Genomic DNA, 25,906 nt, shown 5'->3' on the forward strand with positions numbered 1-25,906 from the left:
CAACATTTTACTGAACAACAGAACAGAGGACTGGATGAAAAAACATACCATGATATTCCAATTAGATATTCATTCTCCACAAAATAATTATATACATGTATTGTAATTCCAACAAAAATTCTAACAGGATTAAGAGGTGTGAAAAACTGCTTTATAAAACTATCCTAGGGGCGCCTGGGTGGCTCAGATGGTTAAGCATCTGCCTTCAGCTCAGGTCATGATCCCAGGGTCCTGGGATTGAGCCCCGCATTGGGCTCCTGGCTCAGCGAGGAGCCTGCTTCTCCCTCTCCCTCTGCCTCTCTCCCTGCTCATGCTTTCTCTCTCTCTCTCTCTGTATCTCTGTGTCTCAAATGAATAAATAAAATCTTTAAAAAAAATAAATAAAACTATCCTAAAATGCACCTGGTAGAATAATTGATTCTTCTCTATAAAAGATATAGAATAATTTATTCTTCTCTGTAGAAGAAAATTGCTGAAAAAATATGAAAAGGGACTTGTACTGCCAGATATTAAAAACAGACCACAGAAGTAAAATAATTGCAATGTTGTGGTTCAGGAATAGAAACATTGTCAATGGATCACAACAAAACCCAAAAATAAGAATCAAGATAAAGATAGCATTACTAATCTAAGGATAAAAAATGGATTGTTTTTAAAAATGGCACTGGGAAAATTAGCTAATCATTTGGAAAAAAAAAAAAAAAAAAAAGACTCCTACTTCATACCATGTCCCCAAATGATTTCTGATAGAATAAAAATTTAAGTGGCAAAAAAAAAAAAAAGAAGCATTATCAGAACTAGAAGGAAAGAGAGGAGATTGTATATCTGAACAAGGTGAGAAAGGTTTCTCTGAGCCCACATACAAAGGCAGAATACATAAAAAAAGAAACAGATTTGACTTTGAAAATAAAAAACCTCTGTAAACAATGAAAATCCTATAAATAAAACATAAATGCCAATGACAAAATGAGACAAACATCTCTGTACAACCTTTGGTTCAGTTATTCCATTTGTAGGAATGTATCCTATGAAAATAATCATGAATGAATGCAAAGCTGCATATGCAGGAGTTATAAGCTTATCCTTGGTTGTAACAATGACAATAAAGGAAATAATTAAAAGTCTAATTGGTTACATTATGGTATATCCATGTAATTAAACATCATGCAGCCATTAAAAGTGATATTATATCAATACTCCCTATGACATAGATGTAAAAATCCTTAACAAAATACCAACAAACCAAATCTAGCAACATATATAAGGGATTATATACCATGACCAAGTGGGGTTTATCCCAGGAATTCAAGGTTGGTCCAACATATGACAACCAATCAATGTAATACACCTTACTAATAGAATGAAGGACAAAACCACAGGATTGTCCCAACAGAGGCAGAAAAATCATTTCACAAAATCCAATGCACTTTCATAATAAAAATATTCAATAAACCAGGAATAAAAGGGAAACTCCTCAACCTGATAAAGGGCAACTATAAACATCACATTTAATGGTGAAAATCTGAAAGCTTTCCTCTAACATCAGAAACAAGATAAAGGGCAACTATAAACATCACACTTAATGGTGAAAATCTGAAAACTTTCCTCTAGCATCAGAAACATCTCTGCTCTAAAAAAAAAAAAAAAAAGAAAGAGAAGAAAAGAAACATCTCTGCTCTCACCACTTCTGGTCAGAATTATATTGGAGTCTTTAGCCAGGGAAATTGGGCAATAAAAAGAAAGGCATCCAGATTGGTAGGAAAAGTGTAACTATCCCTATTATCTAATGATCTTCTATGTAGAAAATCTCAAAAAAAATCTATAACAAAACAGAGCTAATAAACTTGTTCAGCAAGGTTGTAGGATACAAGATCATTATATAAAAATCATTTTCAATTCTATACACTTGCAATGAACAATCCAAAATATTAAGAAAGCAATTCTATTTACAATAACACCAAAAGGAAAAGAATATTTAGTAATATATTTAACAAAATACGTGCAAGAGTTGTACACTAAAAACTATAAAACATTGAAAAACATTAAAGAAATGTTAAATGGACAGACATCTCATGTTCATGTATTTTAAGGCTTAAGAGGGCAATACTCCTCAAACTGATCTACAGATTCAATGCAATCCCTATCAAAATTCCAGTTGCTCTTTTTACAGAAATTGACAAGCTAATTCTATAACTCATATGGAAATGCAAGGGACTCAGAATAATCAAAACAATCTTGACAAGGATAATGAAGTCGAAAGACTCACAGTTCCCACTTTTAAAACTTACTACAAAGCTATAGCAATCAACACTGTGTAGTATTGACACAAGGATAGATACATGTAGATCTGTAAAACAGAACTGACAGTCCAGAAATGAACCCATACATTTATGGAAGGTGATTTTTGACATGAGTGCCAAGACCATTCAATGGGGTAAGAATAGTCTTTTCAATAAATGGTGCTGGGGCAACTGGATATCCATATACAAAAGAATGAAACTAGACTCCTATTTCATATCCTATACAAAATTACCTCAAAGATGTAACAGCTAAAAATATAAAAATCTTAGAAGAAAACCTAAGTGTAAAACTTCATGACCTTGTTTTCTTATGTTTTCTTAGAGATATTAAACACAAGCAACAAACAAAAAATTATATAAATTGGCCTTCATAAAAATTAAAAACTTTTGTGCTTCAAGGGGCAGCGAAAAGATAACCCACATAATGGAAGAAAATATTTGCAAATCATATATCTGATATATGGGTCTGTTCTCCAGGACACGTAAAGAACTCTTGCAACTCAATAATAAAAGGACAAATAACTAACAAATGGGCAAAGGATTCAAACAGACATTTCTCCAAAGAAAACATAAAATATACAAATGGCCAATAAGCACATAAAAAGTGTTCACCATCATTAGGCATTAGAGATAGGCAAATCAAAGCTACAATGAGATACCACTTCACACCTGCTAGTGATGGGTACAGACAAACAGAAGATAACAAGTGTTGACAAGGATGTGGAGAAATCAGAACCCTCATCCATTGTTTGTGGGAACGTAAAATGGTGTGACCACTGTGAAAAAACAGTTTGGCAGTCCCTCAAAAAGTTAAGCACAGAGTTGCCATTATGGCCCACGATTCTACTCCTTGACCCTAAAAAACTGAAAATAAGAATTCAAACAGAAATCTGTACATGAATATTCATAGCAGCACTATTTGCGACAGCCAAACGGTGGGGGGAAAAACCCAAATATTCATCAACAGATGAATGGATAAACATAATGTACATTCATACAATGGGATATTATTATCAGTAAAAAGGAATAAAGTAAAAAATAATAAAGGAATGAAATGCTCATACATACTACAACATAGATGAACCTCGAAAATTTTATATTGAGTGAAAAAAACCAGACACAAAAAGCCACATACTGTATGGGTACATTCATATGAAATTTCCAGAATAGGCAAATCCATAAACACAGAAAGTAGATTAGTGGTTTCCATGAGATGAAGGGAGGGGCACAAGGGGGGAGTGACTGCTAACAGCTCCAGGATTTTTTTTGGGGGGCGGGTAACGAAAATGTTCTGGAATTTGATAGTGGTGACTGTTGTGCAAGTGTGTGAATATACAAGAGAATCACTGTACTGTACACTTGAAAAAAGGTGAATTTTACGGTAGGTGAATTACATCTCAATTTCTAAAGTAATACTGTAAAATATTTGATCATATGGAATAATGATAATATATTTAGTGGAAAATAGACTATAAATGGTGTATATGATAGGAGGCCATATTTACTTAGGTAAAAGAAAAAGAGACTTAGAGAAACTTTACATATTAAAAATGGCTATTCTTGGCACCCTTGTTGAAGATCAGTTGGCTGTAGATGCATGGATTTATGTCTCAGGTCTCTATTCTATTCTATTGGTTTATATGTCTGTCTTTATGCCAGTACCATACTGTTTTGATTACTATAGCTTTGTAGTATATTTTTTTATTTTAAGATTTTATTTATTTATTTATTTATTTATTTATTTATTTATTTAGAGAGCGAGAACATGAGTGGGAAATATGATGCCCCATCTTTGTTCTTCTCTCTCAGGATTGATTTGGCTATTCATGTTTTCTTTGTGGTTCCATATGCATTTTAGAATTTTTTTTTATTTCTACAAAAAATACCACTGGGATTTTGATAGGCTTTGCAATGAATCTGTAATGGGGAAAGGATAATTTTTTTTCAACAAATGGTGTTGGAGAAACTAGATACCCACATGCAAAAGAATGAGATTGGACCCTTATACTATACATCAAATTAACTCAAAATGGATTAAAGACTTAAACGTAAGACCCAAAACTGTAAGACCCCTAGAAAAAAACAGGGCAAAACCTTTGTGACATTGGTCTTGCTAATGATTTCATGCATATGACACCAAAACCACAGGCAACAAAAACAAAAATAAACCAGTAGAACTCTATCAAACTAAAAAGGCTTCTGCACACAAAGGAAAAACAATCAACAAAGTAAAAAGGCAACCCACAGGATGGGAGAAAATATTTGCAGACCATAAATCTGATAAGGGGTTAGTCTCCAAAATATACAAGGATCTCTGACAACTCAATAGTAAACAAACAAAACAAAAAACTGCCCAATACTTGATAAAAAGATGGGCTAAGGACTTGAATAGACATTTCTTCAAAGACATACAAATAGCCAGCAGATACGGGAAAAAATGGTCAACATCACTAATCGTCAGGGAAATGCAGATCAAAATCACAGTGAGATATCACCTCACACCTGCTGGGATGACTATTATAAAAAACAAAACAAAAACCCGAACGACAGTGTTGGTGAGGATGTGGAGCAGTTGGAACTCTTGTACATTACTGGTGAGAATACAAAATGGTGCAGCCACTATGGAATAGTGTATAGAAGTTCCTCAAAAAATTAAAAATAGAACTACCATATGATCCAGCAATCCCATTTCTGGGTATTTATCCAAAAGAATTGAAAACAGGATCTCTAAGAGATATTAGCACTCCTGTGTTTACTGCAGCACTATTCACAATAGTGAAGATGTGGAAACAACCTGAATGTCCATTGACAGATGAATGGATAAAGAAGATGTGAAATATACATACAATGAAATAGTATTCAGCCTTAAAAAAGAAGGCAATTCTGCAATATTTAACAACCTGGATGAACCTTGAGGACATTCTGCTAAGTGAAATAAAGGAGTCACAGAAAGACAAAAACTGCATGATTCCACTTAGATGAGGTATCTAAAATAGTCAAATTCATAGAATCAAAGAGTGGAATGGTGGTTGCCAGGGGCTGAAGGAAAGGGGAAATGGGGAGTTACTAATCAATGAGCATAAAGTTTTAGCCAAGCAAGATGAATAAATTCTAGAGATCTGCTCTACAATATTGTACCTATAGTCAACAATAATATATTGTACACTTAAAAATTTGCTAAGAGGGTAGAGCTCATGTTAAGTGTTCTTATCACAATAAAATAAAATTCAATAAAATAAATTACTAAAAAGAGACATTTATCTCTGGTTGGTAGTGTTAACTTCCTTTATGCTTTAAAGATTCTTCTCCACTAATTGTAATGAATATGTAGGAGTTTTATAATTTAAAAAATACTATTTAAGCATAAGAGCAATTATCTGTCATTATTTGTGACTGATGGCTGATACTGCAGAAAATAAGTTCATTTGACCCAAGGAAGACTTTCTTAATTGCAGAAGTAATTAAAGCCTGGATGAGACGTCCTTTGCAGAGACCATGAAATCTCTACTCTTGGAGGTCTAAGAACAGGGTAAGATGATGGCCTACAATGGCATGTTCAGATGCTCATTTGCATGGAGGCTGGGCAGTGTCAGGGTGGTCTAGCTCCAAGAGCTGGATCAATGAATCCAGACCAATGCTGAAGGAAACCTCTGTGCAGGCTGAGCTCCTAAGTGCTTCAGTGGGAAACCTGTCAGCTCTCCACAAAACAGAATTTCCTAAACCTTAACCAAAAATCAAAGCCTAAAAGTGCTCTGTTTTGGTCTTGCAAAATAAATTTATCAACTCTAAAAATAACTAGGACAAAGCCAAAAGACGAAAGTGACTCTGAATGGGTTTCAAAGACATGTGTGTCAAATTTTTGCAAAGACTGTCACAGTCGGATCCTTAGGACTCTGGCATTAGCAGAGAAGTACCCAGGAGAAATTCTTATGATGCGGCGTGAAAGGACACATGTCCAGGGGTGAAAATGGTGAAGATCTTATCTTCATGGGTCTCTAAGCTTCATCCAGCCATCAACAGATCCAGTGTCTATTACTGGAAAATGAGTATAAATATAAATTGCTTGTCTGATGAATTCAGTGGTCATAATGAATACGTTAATCTACTAAATACAATCTGAAACTTGACATTTGCATGCCGTGTAGAAATATGTTGCCCTTCTTTGTAAATATCTATAAAGCCTGACCGTAAACACTCATTCTGACTAAGAGGAACCTGACTTCTATGTTAACCTAACCATCTCTTTCGATGACTTTTTAATTTAGTTCTAAAGCATAACATTTCACTGTGAGAAATTGCACAGAGAGAAGTAATTACAGAGGGAGGCACAGTGTCCTGGACAAGTAGTGGTTAGTGAAGTTGGCCTTCTTCTGAGCTATGCGGCAAGGTTCATCACATCCTCCCCAAGAAAACATAAAAGGGGAGGCTCTTTCTGCAAACGCATAGCTAAGGAACAAGAAGTTTGCTGGCTTACAAGTTACCATACGCTGATGTTTTCTTTTTGAAAGGCACTCCTGGGGTGCCAGATCAATTTGCACGCCTGAATTCTGAGAGGTCACGTAGCCAAGAGGCATGCCTGGCTCTGGGGATGGACCCTCTCTGCTGCTCTCCCACCCCAGCACTGACCACCCTCTGCGTTGAGTGAGACACCTGCCACCCACACTTCACTTCCCTCCCGGGCGGGAGTGAGAACGCTGAGTGAGGCTATGCATATGTTTGAATTTGTTTAATTAGCCAGGAATAGGAAAGCAGCAACTCTTTTGGTTTCCAAGCAGATGTGAAACTAATTTTGGGAAAGAACAAGAGCCCCAGAGAGTCTGAAGAATGACTCAGCCTCAGTCCCTCACAAGTTCCATCACACTTGGGGACGTGCCCATCAGCAACTCTCCTGCCATCAGGATTCTGAATCTGAACGAGGCCTCTCAGACCTCTGTTCTTCTGGTTGTCCCATTACCACCCTCCCTCCCAGCCTGGTGTGCTCCCTGGTCTCAGGTTCTTTCCCTCCCCTGCCAGACTCACGGCCTCCCACTGCCCACTTGAACACCAAAATCCTTCCACCATGCTCCCCATCAGTCCCTGGATGCCTTTACTCTGGCCCTGCTGGGTCAGCCACCAATCAGGGACTCCCAAATCATACATTCTTTGTTCCTGACCTGGGTCTCCCAATGGAACTATAAAGACAGAATCTGCCTGAGGCCATGTGGCCCTAGTTATCTCTGAGCAACTGATTTATTTAACTCTAACAGGCTTCTTGTTGAACCTTCCAAAAAAGCATTTATGTTAAGAATATCTTGGTCAAGTTTAATTCAGAAAGGGAGGGTCATTAGCTTGACTGTGAGCACGGGTCAAGCAGTCTTCTCCAAGTCAGCCTTAGCATTAACAAAGCTGATCTCCGATCTCCATGGGTCTGATTCCTGACTTGTGTTACTTTTTTTTTTTTAAGATTTTATTTACTTATGAGAGAGAGAGCATGAACTGGGGGAAAGACAGAGGAAGAGGGAAAAGCTGACTCCCCACTGAGCAGAGAGCCTGACACGGGGCTCAATGCCAGGACCCCAAGATCAAGACCTGAGCCGAAGGCAGACACTTAACCCATTGAGCCACCCAGGCGCCCCCGACTCATGTTTCTTTGCTGATTGTGAACTATATTTGTGATGGTGGGGGTGGGGAAGAATGATGTCAACAGTAATTTTCCAAACCCCCAACAACCACCTTTGATCTCTGGTCCCACCTTCCCCTGTGTCCAAAGAGGGCTGTCCCTAAATCCACAGTAAGTGGAAAGAAGAAATGAATACAGATAAAAGCATCAGTTAATGAGATGAAAACGTTTTTTTAGAATGGTCTTGAAGATTAAAAAAAACTGAAATTAAAAACAAGAGAGAAGATGTAATTACATGTATGGATTTGTAAACTAGGCGAAACAGATAATTTTCTAGGAAAACACAGATTACCAAAATTAACTCAAGAAAGAAACAAGCAGTCACACAGAGAAAAGGCAAAGGATAAGAAAAGGCAATTCACAAAAGGAAAAATACTAATAAAGATGTAAAAAGATGCTTAGTCTACCTAGTATCCAACAAACATGAACTAAATCAATGTAATATTTTTAAGTCCATCTCATGGACTAATATATTTGAAAGGGATAAAAGTGTTCAGCAAAAATGTGGGAAATGCACACTTTTACACACTTGTGTGTATGGCTCCTGGGAGACAGCTGGAGTGGAGACTGTAAAGGAGACTTTTCATATTTTACTCTACTTCTATATTTGAATTTTTGTAAGAATGTGTTTTTTGTTTTATACCTGAAATTTTAACAGTGGAATTCCTAAGTCCATATGGGCACAAGGATTGATACCAAAATACTTATTGTATGTTTAAGATTGGAGAACAAAGTAATTTGAAATGAGGATATAGATCGTAGTTTATGGATCTTAAACATGGGTAAAGAAAAGGAGAAATAGCAAAATAAACAGCAAAGTACAGACTGGATATGATCTAGAAAACCACACATGCAAAAACATTAGCTCCCTGAGGACAAAAACTCTGTTCTATTCACTGCATATCCCTCTGCCCCTTGCAGAGTGCCCAGTGCAGAACACTTAGTAAATGTTTGTTAAATAAATGAAAGAAAAAATGGGACTAAAGAATATCAGAAGGTACTCTGGGAATTTCGATTTCAAAAGAAACAAATGAAACAATTCTGTTCACATATATTTCACAAATTTGAAATGTAAAATTATTTTCACTGAAATCCTGTTATATTCTTAATATAATCATTAAGTTTGGAATTTATACTTGCACTGGTCATTTTTCTGCAGCTGATCTTCAATTAAAAGAATGTGGTTCATCTTGGTTAGTCTTATTACTGCGTTTTCACAATATAGTGTCCTAATACTCATAAGCTGGTATTTATATTTGTTAAAATTCACAATTTTCACCTTTTTCTATTTTGTAGCATTATTATCAGTTCAGGAAAATTAACATAGCAAAGTGGTTTAATGAAATGTAAAAGTCAGGTTGCAAGTGATATAAATATGACTCTTAACAATGATAAGATCACTAATGAACAGGACTAAAATGCAAGATGGAGAGATGTATGCCCTGTATGTCAAGTGATATGCCACATAGGCAGTTAAGAAAGGGAAGTGCAAATAGGAGGTACACTGGCAAAGGCTGAAAAATTGGAATTTATTGGACCATTCCTCCATTTGCTCCTAAGGCTAGAGCACTTCACTGTTTTTATGAAGCTTCTGAAGCAGTGGCAATAAACCACAAATGCCTTCCATGTCACTTTCAAACAAAGTACAATGGCCTCTTTGGTAAACCAACCAAGTTCTGCCTCAAGGGCAAAATAATGTTTCTCAGTGCAAAACCGATGCTTTCGTCACCAAAGGAAAAGAGCAAAACGACTGAAGCATCATTTAGAGTTGCCGTCCTCAGAGATAAAACACATGCAAACACACATTAATGAAACGTCTTTTAAGAATAGCCCCAAAGGGCGCCTGGCTGGCTCAGTCGGTTAAGCGTCTGCCTTTGGCTCAGGTCCTGATCCCGGAGTGCCGGGATCGAGTCCCATATCGGGCTCCCTGCTCAGTGGGGAGTCTGCTTCTCCCTCTGCCCTTCACCTTGCTCGTGCTCTCTCTCTCAAATAAATAAATTAATTAATTAAAATAAAATAGCCCCAAAGTCAATGATACATGTTTTGGTCAGCAAGAAACAGAACAAGATATTAGCAAAATTCCTCTATCAAATAATGCACTGAACATCAAGGAATATCAATGGCATGCCCTGTGGAAGAGGAATTGTGAGCGTCTGTGTGGGCTGCCAGATAATTTCAATTTACCACTGATCGGAATCTCTGTGGATGAGTCAGTACCTTTCATGTGTGAGGGTCAGATTTGAGGGCCAAGGTACGCAGTGGAGAAGGAGCCCAGGGACCTGTTATGTAAGCAGCCGGGAAGAAAAGGAGCTGCTCTACAGAATAATCACACTGAATGCCAATCTACACCACTGCTGTTTTTCTCCAAGAACGGCTGATGATCTAAATAATCTGATCTTCATTTGGTACTGAAAAAAAGGATAAACATTTTGAATTAAACTACAGTCACGGACAATCTGTCTTTTGAATGTGCAGTAGGACAGGGAGTACCAGGGTTTGCTTTCTACTCTGCAATACACTGCCTATTAAGGCAAAAGGTACTCACATGGATATGAGAAATGAGGAACGGTATAAAACTATCTCTTCGTGACACTGAGAAGGCCAAAAAGGCCATTTCTATGATCTCAAATGACTGGCTTGCATAGTTTACGTCAGAAATCAATATTTGGAACAGCCTGAATCTTCTCCAAAATATCATGACTTTTTTTTTTAATGCTAGAATGTTGGGATAACTCGATTATGACCAAACTGCAATATAAGTAGCTAAGTCTCCATGAGTTTGACCTCCCCAGTAGTTGACAGTTTTCATTACAAATTAAATAAATTTTTCATATATTATTGCATCCTTTAAAACTACGCTGAAATGCAGCAAAGCAATATAAACAAGGATTTTGTGATGGCTGAACTCTCTCCTGCAATGAGAGATAGGAGATAAAGCTGGAAAGCAGGACAGGGAGCAAACTTCAAACCGCTTTACCTGCATTGCTGAGGTGTTTGGACTTGGTAACCCTTAGTCGGTGAGGACAATTTAAGCACAGAAGCAAAATGAACAGGCATTTTAGAATGACTGATCTGACGTTAGTGTGAAGGACATATTTAAGGGAGTATAGCTGGAGGCAAGGAAACTGTCAACAGGCACTTTAAACACCTTTGATGAGAAATAACAATCTAAGAGAATGACAGCAAAATTCAAAGGGGGAGGAATCAAAAGATACCTAAATGGAAATAACAGGACTTGATCACCAGTCGGATCTGGGGGAGGAAGGAGGAGTTTCCTGGTTTGGGCACAATTTGCTGAGACTGGAAAAACAGAAGGATGGCCATGTGTACTGGTTATCTATCACTGTGCAACAAGTTACCCACAAAATATAGCAGCTTAAAACAACCAATGTTTATTACCTCCCAGTTTCTGTGGGTCAGGAATCTAGGAGAGGTTCAGCTGGGTGGTTCAAGTTCAGGGTCTCTCATGAGGCTGCAGTGGGGATGTCAGCTGGGGCTGCATCATCTGAAGGCTTGACCGGGGCTGGAGTTGCAAGGAGTTCACTCACATGCCTGGCAAGTAAGTGTTGGTTGTTGGCAGGAGATGTCAGTTCCTTTCCAAGTGAACCCCTCTATAGGGTTGCTTAAATATCCTTCTGTTATAGCACTTGGCTTCCCCCAGATCAAGTGATCCAGGAAAGAGAGCCACGAGGAGGCCACAATGTCCCTAATGACCCTGAAGTCTCACACCATCACTTCTGCCTATTTCATTTGTTAGAAGAAGGTCACTAGGTCTGCCCACATTCAAGGACAGGGGAGACTTAAGCTCTGCCTCTTGAAAGGAAAAGTACAAAGAATGGGTGGATAAATCTTAAAATCATCACACCACATAGGTGGATAATGAGTTCAACTCATGCTGAATTTGAAATGCTTAAGACATTCAGCTGGAAGTGTCCAGCAGACGGATGAACATACCCTTAGATAATCATTGCTGAATTTAGCAACAATAAAGTTGACAGAATGACAGAGTTAGAAGCAAGGCGGCAGAATTAAGGAGAAAATGAAAGATAAAGGAAGTAGGGTCAGGCTACTCCCGAAAACTTCACCCTAAGAGGAAGTCAACAGTTAGAGGTCAGAGTAGGGGATTTGCAGGGGTATAGCTCAGTGGTAGAGCATTTGACTGCAGAGTAGAGGATTTGGGTGGACAAAGGTGACAAAGGTCTTGGTAGAATCCCTTGTTGATTGACTTGGGCCAGAGGAGGGACCTTTTTACTTGAGCGATAAGGAAAAGAAGAGAGAATGGGTGCTATCTAGTGTGGTCCTGTTTCTAGGAAAATAGATAAGCAAGAACCTATCTGTTAGGAATATAGATGCAACACCTGGAGGAACATATCTCAAATTGGTTTGTTACCTAAGCCTCCCTACCTTCTCTTGTAGGCAGACCCCTGCTACATCTCCCTGGCCTGTTGTAGGTTTGTCATTCTGACTTACCTACTTTCCTGTTCCCAAACTTCTCATAACCCCTACTCCTCCCTGGAATGGCATTTGATTGGGTTGCCTATAGACAAAGAGTGACTTCAGCTTGTCCTCAGAATCTCTCCTATGGAAAGTACACATCAGTAGCCCTGATAGACTTGGTATCTTGGGGCCCTGCCCTGCTCCCAGTCTGTGGCCTAGTAGGATCCCTGCCTCGATCCCTAGTAGTATGGATGAGATATTAAAATATCTTTGAATCATAGTCTGTCATATTCCTCAGTGTGGACCAGATGAAACTGTGTTAGTGCTGGTGTTTCTGTACTTGAGCTCCATTTTAGTGTCTAGATTCTTTCATGTATTACCTTTCAGCTCCACTAAAACTTATTTTAATACAATGTTCAATACAAATGTAGTTCCTTTTCTGCTTTTTATGGCCTCAACAAAATTTGACCAACAGTAGATGAACATTAAACTATGACAATTCATGGAAATGAATACACTGATACCAGCAAGTCCCCATTTTAGCAGTTACCATGGTGACAATGTGCACAAATGGCTATTTAAAGGTGCCATTCTTTGAAACATCTTATTAGGCACAAGATATTAAAACTAATGAAATCATGGAGAAATTCCTTATTTTTGACATCTTAATGATGTCAAAAAAAAAAGTGATTAAGCTAGTAATACTTTAGCAACTATTTTGAAAGCAACTACTCCAGGTCAAACACTTTTCTAGGATTTTTTGTTTAAGTTGTCACATTTAAAACTCAAAAAGCCACTATCGGCCAGGTATTATGTTTTCTCCTCAGGACAGTTGAGGAAACAGGGATCAGAGAGGTTATGCAGTTTGCTCAAGTTCACACAACTTGGATGTAGAAAACCTGCGATTTGCACAGGATCTCACCTAAGTCCAGGCTTTTTCTAGTATCTCACATCACCCCTGTAATAATTGGTAACAAATTTTGAGTATAACTACCTTGACCTCTAACTGGATATTGCCTCCAAGGTCATTCACAATCATACCAGCCTGCTTTATTTTCTCCATAATAACTGACTGCAACCTGGAATTTTCTTATTTATTGCCTATCTCCTCACTAGATTATGAACTCAATGAGAACAGGTTCCTTGTCTCTTTTATTTCCCGCTGATCATCAGTACCTAGAACATTACCTAGCATAGAGCAGGTGATAAATAAATATTTGTTGAATTAACAAATGAATGAAAAATTCAAAGGAAGAAAAAGCACTAAAACAAATGCTTATATAAACATACTTTTTTTTTAAAAAAGCATTTGACAAGTTTAAGGCAGAATTTAAATTATGATTGTTTTAAAGAAATACCCAAATGCTTATTTGGGAAATACTGTGCTATATTTTTCCATGCACTATTTCAGTAAAGCAGTTAGCAAACTTGTAAGATCATAATAACAAAGATATGTTTCTATAATTCTGAATATGTGTCTAAAAAGTTCCTCTTTAGAAAGACAAATACCATATGATTTCACTCATATGTGGAATTTAAGAAACAATACAAATGAACATGGGGAAAGGAAGGAAAAATAAAATAAGATAAAAACAGAGAGGCAAACCATAAGAGACTCTTAACTATAGAAACAAACTGAGGGTTGCTGGAATTGGGGTAGGTGATGGGTATTAAGTAGGGCACCTGAAACAATAATACACTATATGTTAACTAACTTGAATTTAAATTTTTAAAAAAGTCCTTATTTTTATCAGCGAAATAAATTCAAAGCACATAGTAAATGTGGCTGGGTGTGGAGCCCACTTAAGATTCTTTCTCTCTCCCTCTGCCCCTCCCCCCTTTCTCTCTCTCTCTCTCCCAAAAAAAAAAAAAAAAAAAGAGCGAATTTTCCTATACACAAATGGTACCTGCAAACCCAAGAAGAAAACTACCAAAAACCCAAAATAGAAAGGTGTAAAAGTAATGAATGGACAGTTCACAGAAAATACAAGTGGCTCTTCAACACCTACGGTGTTCAGCATCACTTTTAATAAAGGAAATGCAAATTTAAACTATAGATGTATTTGACCTATCAGTATGACAAAAATTTAAAAGCTTTGGTACACATCACCATGTTGGTGAGTGTATGAGAAAACTGGCACTCTCACTTTTTGCTAGTAGGTTGTATATTGATAACTTCTATGGAGGGCAATATGGCGATATCTATTAAATTTACAAATGCATATATTCTTTGACAAGGCAATTCCACTCTAAGAACGTATTCTACAGATTTATTCTTTCCAGGGCTGAGAACTGGGGAGCAGGGAACAGAGGCAGAACGTAAATGTCTTTTTACCTATATCCTCTTTTGAACATGTTGAATTTTGTATATTGTTCTTTATTACTTTATCGCAAAGTGCAATTTTTAAGCTATGTTCTTATAAAAGACGTCATATTTATTTACTCTCCCCTTCAGTTAAAGCCAAAATAGAGAAGGAGGGGCGCCTGGGTGGCTCAGTCGTTAAGCGTCTGCCTTCGGCTCAGGTCATGATCCCAGCGTCCTGGGATCGAGCCCCGCATCGGGTTCCCTGCTCCGCGGGAAGCCTGCTTCTCCCTCTCCCACTCCCCCTGCTTGTGTTCCCTCTCTCACTGTGTCTCTCTGTCAAATAAATAAATAAATAATCTTTAAAAAAAAAATAGAGAAGGAAATTCCACCTATGATAGAGAATGTCCTCACCCCCTGGGCAACAGATACAAAGACTATCTTCCAGAGACAGGAATTCACTGAACAAAATTGAGAAAGGACTACAAGAATTTATACTTCTCTAGATCTTGAGCGAGTTACAGATTTCTCTAAATTGAGTGAGAGGTGGAAGCAAGGACTGTCCTCCCAAGGGCCCTGTTCCCCCCTGAGGAAAGATAAAGGGCATCACAGAAGAGCTCATAAGACAACAGGAGGAGATGAAAAGGACAAAAATGGAGGAAACCATCACATGATGATCAAATGTTACACGAGGAAGAATAAGAAGTGAAACCAAAATGTTGGAAAAGTCAGTGAAATAGAAGACTCATTTGAGAAAATGGCATAGAGGAAAACAAGGATGAAAGTGATTAGAAAAATGTTAAATATGGAAGATAGAGATGTGACATACAGACAATTGCTAATTCTAAAGAACACAACAAAACTGATAGTATAGGGGAAAAAATTAAAGATATACAGTGAAGGAAAACTTCCCTGAAATTAAATAACTCAATCCATGGACTGAAAAGATTCATTATATACCCGGAAAAATCAGTAGAGTACAATCAAGACAGGATGTGTCCTGACAAAGTTAACTGGTGCTCAAGGGCAAAGAAATAACCTGCCAACAATGAAGCAGAAGCAGGAGATTACCCATAATAGGGAAGCAAGTTAAACCCTCTACAATCTCCTCCGGTCTTCTCCACAATATTAGATGATAGGAGACAAAAGAGCAATGCCAATGGAGTGTTGAATGAAAGAAGGGACTCAAGAAATCTTTATCAAGTTAAAATGTCACTCATATTTAAAGGAAACAAAAAGTCATTATAAAATTAGAAGGAACTCAAAGATTATAGCACTCAAGAGTCCTTTAGAAAAATGCAGTCATAGTTTAGCCAATTAAAAGTTAAATGTAGGGGCGCCTGGGTGGCTCAGTCAGTTATGCCTCTGCCTTTCAGCTCAGGTCATGGTCCCAGGGTCCTGGGATGGAGCCCCACAGTGGGCTCTCTGCTCAGCAGGGAACCCACTTTTCCCTCTGTCTACTGCTCTGCCTACTTGTGTTCTCTCTCTCTCTGTATCAAATAAATAAATAAAATCTTTTTTAAAAAGTTAAATGTAATAATGTGCTCATTAATGTAAAGTTCACTGCATGAAACCACACTGGTTCCATCTGGCAACACAACATGCATGGTTTTTATGAAATAAGCCAACTCATCTCCTCTTTCCACTTGTGTCCCCTACAGTCCACTCTCAACATGACAGACATAGTGACCATGTAACATCTTCAACAGAGCCCTCCAGTGGCTCCCCATATCACTCAGTGTGAAGTGCAGTCTGTGCACTGGTCTACAAGGCACCCGCACATGTCCTCCTGACACCTGCGACCGTGTCTCCCACACTGCCCTGGAGCTCCCAGCGTCCTCATTGCCCTCAAACATTGGGCATGCTCCTCCTCAGGGTCTTTGCTCCAGCTGCTTCCTCCTCTTGGCATGATTTAACTAACTCCTTTTCTTACTCTAAGGCTTTGCTCAAATGTCATCTCTCAGTAGGACCCTCCATGACCAACCTATTTAAAATTCTAACCCATCCCTCCTGGCACCCTGGATGTCACTTATCCTATTTTGTTTTTATCTCCATGGTTCAGCACTGGTTCTCTTCTAACATACAATTTCATTTACTCATTTATTAGATTTATTCTTTGCTGCCTCCAATTGTACATACACTCTAGGGGCCAGGGATTTCTGCCTTTTTTTCTTCACTCATAATCCAAGCACCTAGACCAACATGTGGTTTGGGGTATTCCGTATATACAAAATTAGCAGTAGCACTGAACTGGTTAAGCACGGAGTTATTTCTAAATATAATTAAGTCTATCGGCTGTGGCAACTTTTTTCTAGATATGTCTCGTGAGGCAAGGGAAACAAAAGCAAAAATAAACTACTGAAACTACATCAAAATAAAAGCTTCTGCACAGTGAAGGAAACAATCAACAAAACTAAAAGTCAACCCACGGAATGGGAGAAGATATGTGCAAATGACATATCCAATAAAGGGTTAGTTTCCAAAATATATAAAGAATTTATAAAACTCAACACCCAAAAAACAAATAACAAAATTAAAAAATAGGCAGAAGACATCAATAGACATTTTTCCAAAGAAGACCTACAGATGGCCAACAGACACAGGAAAGATACTCAACATCGCCAATATCACCTCACACCTGTCAGAATGGCTATAAAATCAACAACACAAGAAACAACAGGTTTGGCAAGGATGTGGAGAAAAAGGAAACTTCTTGCACTGTTGGTGGGAATGCAAAGTGGTGCAGCCACTGTGGAAAACCATGGAGGTTCCTCAAAAAGTTAATAATAGGGGCGCCTGAGTGGCTCAGTCGTTAAGCTTCTGCCTTCGGCTCAGGTCATGATCCCAGGGTCCTGGGATCCTGCTCGGCAGGAAGCCTGCTTCTCCCTCTCCCACTCCCCCTGCTTGTGTTCCTGCTCTTGCTATCTCTCTGTCAAATAAAGAAATAAAATCTTTAAAAAAAAAGTCAATAATAGAATTATCCTACAATCCAGCAACTGCACTACTAGGTATTTACCCAAAGAATACAAAAATACTAATTCAAAGGGATACGTGCACCCCAAGGTTTATAGCAGCAGCATCTACAATAGTCAAATTATGAAACAGCCCACACATCCATCAACTGATGAATGGATAAAAAAGTTGTTATATATGAATATTACTTAGCCATAAAGAAGAATGAAATCTTGTCATTTACAACGACATGGATGGAGCTAGAGAGTATTATGCTAAGCAAAATAAGTCAGCAGAGAAAGACAAATACCATATGATTTCATTCATAGTGGAATTTAAGAAACAAAACAAATGAGCAAAGGAAAAAAAAGAGAGAAAGCCAAGAAACAGACTCTTAACTATAGAGAACCATATGATGGTTATCAGAGGGGAGGTGGGTGGGGGGATGGGCTAAATAGGTGATGGGAATTAAGGAGTACACTTGTTGTGATAAGCACTGGGTATTATGTGGAAATCTTGAATCACTATATTGCACACAAAACACTGTATGTTAACTGATTGGAATTTAAATACAAACTTTATTGTGTATTTAACTTTATTTGTAAACTAAAGTTACATGTGTTAGATACGGTCACCTATCTGAGCAATGTACCATACCACAGTGGGAGGGAGCAGGAAGCAAGCACAACCATGTTCCCCATGGGAGGGAGACTAAGGGAGAAACATGACAACCAGCCATTATTACTGTCTGCAACCCTATAAACTCAAATCTAACCAAGGAAAGCTCCCTTCCAGGACACAGGCCTACGTTGAGAAAAACTGCTGGAGGTACACTCCAAGTTGAACAGGACAAGGATATTAGGGACAAAGGAAAGAGAAGCTCCAGATAAAAGTAGGGGAGGAAAACAGAGCCTGTACATCTCCTTGAGCCCAAGGCCATGGATCTGAACACCTTGTGAGAACAACAGGAGAGAGAAATCAGGAGGCTCAAAGCTGGGAAAGTTATCCTGTCCCACCCCTTCCATTTGGCTTAACTGAGAGCAACAGAAAGGAAGTATGGTCAAATCCCACATTAGGGTATGATAAGAAAAAGAAAATACTGAGCAAACCAATGCCCCTACAGACAGTGAAGGCATGCTAGAGAGACAGGCTCATGAAACAGATGAAAACTAGAACTGTTTCTGAACAAACTGAAAGACATGAACCTACATATTGCAAAGGTCCACTGTGTACCTGGAAAAGTCAACTCAGAATGGCCAACACTGAAACACACTTAGTGAAACTATTAGACTTTCAAGATTTTTTTTTAAAAGTCCTTGGAGCATCCAGGCAAAATAACCAAGTCATTTATAAGGGGAAAAACTGTCATCAGACTTTGATAGCAGGCATAGTATAGCCGTAACATACTGACATACTGAAGATACTCAAAGAGGAAAACGTAAGCCAAGGATTTTATAACCAACCAAACAGACTCTCAAGAATAAAGATCATAGATGAACAGTTTTGAACATGGAAGAACTCAGGGAAAACCATCCCTGTGGACGTTGCCTGAGGAATCTCCTAGACAACAAATATGAACCAAACCAAATATCTGGAGAGGCTTCATCATGAGAATTGGTAGGAAGCATTAAATATATATTTACCCAGAAAACTAAGGCAAAATGATTAGTCAAATAAGAAATGGTTATATATTTTGACAATGTAGATTCAGTGTATCTATCAAAAAGTACTAGATGAAAATCTACAGCTATAGAGTGGAAAACATCTTTCAACACATGGCATGAAATCCAAAGCCATAAAAGGATTTGTAATTTTACTACATAAAAATTTTGAACTTTTATATGGTCCAAAACACCATAAACAAATTCAAAAAACAAGCAACGAACCGCATAAAAATATGTGCAATAATGCTCGTATCACATTGAAGTATAAAGGGCTCTTTGAATCAATAATGAGTTTAAAAATGAGAAAAAACACACTATAAATTATAAATATATGTGAAAGGTGGTTCACACTGATTAATAATTTTAAAATATACAGTAAAATAATGACCTATATTTGTCAGGCTGGCAAACATTGATAATACCAAATGTCAACAAGGCTGTGGGGAAATATTTATTTACTGAGTATACATCATGTGTAAGGAATTATGTTGGATGCTATAGATACAAATATAAGTAATATAGAAACAGTGTTCCAGTCTACAAAGAACTTATATTTTTAGGGGGTGTACAAGGGGAGAGAAGGAAATTTTTTAAATGAGTACATAATTATTTAAATGCAATTCTGGTGTGCTACAAAGGAGAACTACAGGGTGCTTTGAGAGGGATGACCTGATGTAATTTGGGCAGAGGTATTCTTAGCCACTGTAAATTGATCAACTCTTTAGGAAAGTTGGCAAAACCTTACATATCCACAATGTTTGTCTCAATAATTCTACTCCTAAATTGCAAGTCTACCAAAATACATAACTGAGCAGATATATACACAAAATGATGATTATGCAACATTGCTTATAACAGAAAAAAGAAATAATTCAAACCTTTATCAGTAGGATATTGGCTAAACGAGGGTATATCCAACAGAATTCAACCATCAAAAAGAATTATATACAACCAAAAATAACAAGATACGTAGGAATAAACCTTCTGCACAGTGAAGGAAACAATCAACGAAACTAGAAGGTAACCTATGGAATGGGATAAGGTACTTGCAAATGACATATCTGAATAAGGGTTAGTATCCAAAATATATAAAGAAGTTATAAAACTTAACCAAACTTAACCAAAACTTAACCAAAACCCTCAAATAACACAATTTAAAAATGGACAGAACTGATATAACACTGTATGTTAACTAACTGGAATTAAAATAAAAACCTTTAAAAATGGGTAGGACACATGAACAGACATTTATCCAAAGAAGACATACAGATGGCCAACAGACACATGAAAAGATGTTCATCATCACTTATCATCAGGGAAATGCAAATCAAAAACTACAATGAGATATCACCTCACACCAGTCAGAACGGCTAAAATCAACAGCACAAGAAACAACAGGTGTTGGTGAGGATGTGGAGAAAAAAGGAACTCTTGTGCATTGTTGGTGGGAATGCAGACGGGTGTAGCCACTGTGGGAAACAGTATGGAGGTCCTCAAAAAGTTAAAAATAGAACTACCCAATGATCCAGCAATTGCACTACTAGATATTTACCCAAAGAATACAAAAATATTTTTCAATAATTCAAAGGGATACATGCACTGTGATGTTTATAGCAGCATTATCTACAATAGCTAAATATGGAAACAGCCCAAGTGTCTATCGACTAATGAATGGATAAAGAGGTTGTGGTATATATAATGGAATACTACTCAGCCATAAAAGAGAATGAAATCTTGTCATTTGCAACAACATGGATGGAGCTAGAGAGTATTATGCTAAGAAAAATAAGTCAGTCAGAGAAAGACAAATACCATATGATTTCACTCATGTGGAATTTAAGAAACAAAACAAACAAGCAAAGGGGAATAAAAAGAGAGGGGGGAAGCCAAGAAACAGACTCTTAACTGTAGAGAACAAAATGATGGTTACCAGAGAGGAGGTGAGTGGGAGGATGGGTTAAGTAGGTAATAGAGATTAAGGAGCACATTTGTGATGAGCACCCGAGTGATGTATGGAAGTCTTGAATCACTATATTGTTGTACACCTAAAACTAATATTACACTATATGTTAACTAACTGGAACTTAAATAAAAACTAAAAAAAAAAAAGAAAAAGAATACAGGATTAGGTTGAGCAAATCCAAGTCAGATTCCTTGTGTGATTTCAAATATGCTATATAAATCTTCTGAATCTATGTTTCCTAAACTACAAAACAAGGATAATTGTTCTAAGAATTGATTTGATTAATGTGGATAAAGTGCTTAGTTCAGTGTTCAGAATCTAAAAGAATTGTAGACATTAAAAAATAAAGAATAAAAAATAAAAACTTAAAAAAGTTTTTTTTAAAAGAGTAATATAGATGTCTACATATTGACTTACAAAGATGTGCATTATGTGAAAACAAAACCAAGCACAAGATTGTGTTAGTATGAGCAGGTTTCTGAAAACAAATATATATTATATATTCCAGTGTATATACAGAAAATAACTGGAAGAATAGAAACAAAACAGTTGGGAGAATATTGAGAACTTATTACTAAGTCATATATCTATATTGTTTGCAATTTTCACACCAAGTGAGAATTACTTTTTGATAAAGGAATTAAATTCAGGAAACAAAACATTTCTTTAAATAGTTTTCTGTTTCTTTAAATATTTATTTAAATCAGTGCAAAGGATCCTCAACTTTTCTTGTATTTTGATATTTAAGATGCACACAAACACACATGAAATACCTCTAACTTCGCCAATGGTGATGGAATAAAGTTTTCTTACTAATCATTAAGAAAACAACACACACACACCCTTTAGTTAATAAATATGGTGTTTAATATTTTAGTCTTTCCTTTTAGGTTCTGTTCCTTACACTCAAAATGCAGGTTATAAATAAATTCACCTTACCTGTGCCTTCTGCCAAAACCTACTAAAAGTAAACTGAAAAAACTAAAACCTTTCATTCCCATTATCATTATAGTCTAAAAGCTCGACTCAGGCTGCAACCACCCTTTCATTTGGAACTCTTGTTAAAATGCCATACTACAACTACTCTGAATAAAAACAAACCCTAGAATATGACATTAGGCTTCCTTTGTTGCTACTTATAATGACTAAGTTCTGTGCTTATAATACAGATTTCATTTAATTACTATATATCAAAGGATTTTATATGGTTTCTCTCATTACATCTTAATTCAATCAAAAGCCTGCTGTCAAAGGACCAGGAAAGCGGTAGTCTAACAAGACAAAACATTCAGACAATAAATTACAGTTGATTTGATTAATTCAATTACAGTTTAAGATACTGTCACACTCTTCCAGGTGAGAATAAGGAAAAGAGATTGAGCAACTGACTTAAAAGTAATAAAGCAGGAATGTCAATCAGGAAGGAAAAAAAAAACAAAACACCTTAGGTTTCCTATATAAAGGCTAAATACCAGTTGTACACTATTCATCTCTAGGGTGAGCTATAAAGCTTGAAAGTCACCTTCAACAGTCATTCAATGTGAGTCATGTCCCACTGCCTTACTATTACCTAGTAGAACAGCCTCAGATCTTGTTATAGCCTTTTTAGTATGCTGAAGCCAATAAAACACTTACCATTCAGCAAGAGAAACAAGTTCTGAAACATTTAATAATTTGCCCACAGCCAATGAACATTCTCACTGCGACTTCATTCCAGATCCTTTACTATTTCTCTACAGAATCAGGAAATTAGAAAAATATTTGAATTGTAAGATGAATAGTTTATGAGTTTAGTTAGCATAATTTAAGTCGAAATATTTATTAAGTGCCTTTTTTGTTCCAGAAACTGTGCTAACCACTGTGAATATAAGAATTGTAAAGACACTTGCCTGGCCCCCAAGAAATCCAGGCTTGTAGGGGAGACGCAGCTCACAAACTACTATCATACTAAAACTCTACCTCCCTAACTTTGAATGAAGACCTAAATTACCAAGAAAATAGGTGCAGTTATGACTATGAATTACTACTTTAATTCAGTACATTATCTTCCCACTCTTCTCCCTTAGAATTTATGCATATTTCTAAATATCATTCCTACTAAAAGGAAGCAGGCCTCCTTGGAGAAACAGCTGGTTCCAGGTGTGGAGCATGGAATTAATAAGATGAGTCTGGGATACCTTGTGGTGCCTAGAAATCAAGGAGATGCCCAAAGACTAATGGGACTATGTCAAATGGACAATGGGAGTGAATCTGAAGGAGCTCAATTTGACTTATTTGGGATAATTTCAACAACAAAAAAAATGACAGTAGTGAATTATAAAACACTAGTTAAAATATTTATTTATGCTAAAAGAAGAACTAAAAGACAAAAAGATAAAGATCTTCTTTACAGAATAATAGAGTTAATAAATAAAGGAAATGACAATATTAGGGGGGAAAAATCACCATTTTGTACATCTTATATATTCACCAAAACATGCTAAAATCGGGAAGATGTTCACATGATCTCAAAGTTTCACTCCAAAAAGAAAGACAAAAGTGATCACGCTTACCACGACTACCTGGTGGGCAACCTGACAACGCATGCTTTTGAAGGTGATGTGATGAGACACACAGCATCACCTAGGTAGCCTTCTTGTTGAAACTATTTGATAAATCATGAAGAAGAACCAGACAAATTCAGAATGTGAGGCGCTCTATTGGACAACTTGCCCTTAAAAGAAAACTCATCTTCATAAAAAGTAAAACTAACTTGGAAAAAGGGCGCCTGGGTGGCTCAGTTGGTTAAGCGACTGCCTTCGGCTCAGGTCATGATCCTGGAGTCCCTGGATCGAGTCCTGCATCAGGCTCCCTGCTCAGCGAGGAGCCTGCTTCTCCCTCTAACCCTCCCCCCTCTCATGTACTCTCTCTCTCAAATAAATAAATAAATCTTTAAAAAAAAAAAAAAAAACTAACTTGTAAAAAAAAGGTGTGGACTTAGGCTTCTGGGAAGATGGAATAGATGTAATTTTCCCTATTCTTTCCACTAAGTACAACTAAAATCCCTAGACATGAGATGGAAAATAAATATAAGAAGATTCTGAAAGGTGGAAAGAAGAAGACAAACTGTTTAAGGAACTTGGGACTCAAGGAACAACACAGTGGCAAGTTGCCTGGATTTTCTTTTTGCCTCATATATACCAGACTGGGAGGTGAAGAAGTGGGCAACCTGGAAATACTACAGGGCACAAACATAAAAGCCTGCTGTCAAAGGACCAGGAAAGGGGTAGTCTAACAAGACAAAACATTCAGACAATAAATGCTCTACTCCAGTTAGAAGAAATAACATGAATATAAAACAATAGAAATCAAAAGAACAGAGCTTCAAAGACCTGTGAGACTATAATAAAAGACCTAACACTTAAGTATCAGGGTCCAGGAAAGAGACAAAGAAGGAGGAAGCTGGAAAAGTATTTAAAAAAAAAAATAGCCAAAAACTTTCTGTGTTCAGCAAAAGATAAGCCTACAGCTTCAAAAAGCTGAACTCCAAACTGAGAAGCACAAAGGAATCCACATCAAGACACACCATAGTCAAAATTCTAAAAGACTAAAAGACAAAAAACTTGAAAGCCATGAGAGAAATGGCATTTCCCTACAGGGAAAAACAATTTAAATGGCAGCAGATTCCTCACCAGAAACCATGTGGCCAGAAGGAAGTAATACATCTTTCAGGTGCTGAAAGAAAAGAACTGTCAATCCATAATCCTCTATCCAGAGAAAATATCCCTTATGAACCAAAGGAAAACCAAGATATTCTCAGATAAAAGAAAATAAGGGAATTTGTTGCTAGCAGACTTATCCCAAAAGAATGGCTAAAGGAAGTTCTCTCGACAGAAAGGAAATGATAAAAGAAGGAATCTAGGAACATCAAGAATAAATAATAAAAATGAATGTAATTTTAATAAAATTTCTGTCTCCTCTTAATACTTCTAAGTTATGTTTAATGGTTGAAACAAAAATTATAATCCTGTCTGATGTGGTTCTGAATGTAGGTAGAAAATTATAAGTGAGGAGAGTAAAGAGAGGCAAGGTTTCTGCACTTCATTCCAAGTGGTAAGATATCCACACCAGTAGACTGATAAGTCATGTGTACGATGTAATACTTAGAGGACCACTAACAACAATATGTAAAAAGCCACAATCAAAACAATTTAGATAAAGCAAAATGGAATTCTAAAAAATGTTTAAAATAATCCACAGGAAGAGAGAGAAAGGAGAAAAAAAAAATATCTGAAGACATAATGGCTGAAAACTTCCCAAATTTATTGGAAAACAATAACTTCTATATTCGGGAAGCTCAATGAATTCCAAGCAGGATAAACTCAAAGCAATCCACAAACAGGCACATTATAGTAGAATGATGAAAATCAAAAAACAAAGAGAAAAGTCTTGAAAACAGCAAGAGAAAAACAACTCAGCATTTACAACAGAACCATAATAAGATTAATGACTGACTTCTCATCAGAAACAATCAAAGCCAGAAGGCAATGGGACAACATATTCAAAGTACTCAAAGGAAAAAAAAACTATCAACCAGGAATCCTATAGCCAGCAAAGTTATCTTTCAAATGTGAAGGTGAAATAGGGTAT

At 37.0% G+C, this 25,906-nt stretch overlaps 1 protein-coding gene across 4 annotated transcripts in view; it reads right to left on the reverse strand.

Annotated features, from left to right (window-relative positions):
- Nucleotides 1-25,906, reverse strand: part of SPECC1 (sperm antigen with calponin homology and coiled-coil domains 1) — a 271,702-nt gene that overhangs the window by 219,218 nt on the left and 26,578 nt on the right. For 2 of the 4 annotated variants that reach the window (XM_078067988.1, XM_036084541.2), the window contains exon 2: nt 11,359-11,511. The exons of the other annotated variants lie outside the window; for them this stretch is intronic. The gene's annotated coding sequence lies outside the window, so the exon portion shown is untranslated. The remainder of the gene's footprint in view (nt 1-11,358; nt 11,512-25,906) is intronic. 4 annotated transcript variants of the gene reach the window in all.

This window comes from Halichoerus grypus, chromosome 2 (genome assembly GCF_964656455.1).
Source record: "Halichoerus grypus chromosome 2, mHalGry1.hap1.1, whole genome shotgun sequence".
NCBI classification, from domain to species: Eukaryota; Metazoa; Chordata; class Mammalia; order Carnivora; family Phocidae; genus Halichoerus; species Halichoerus grypus.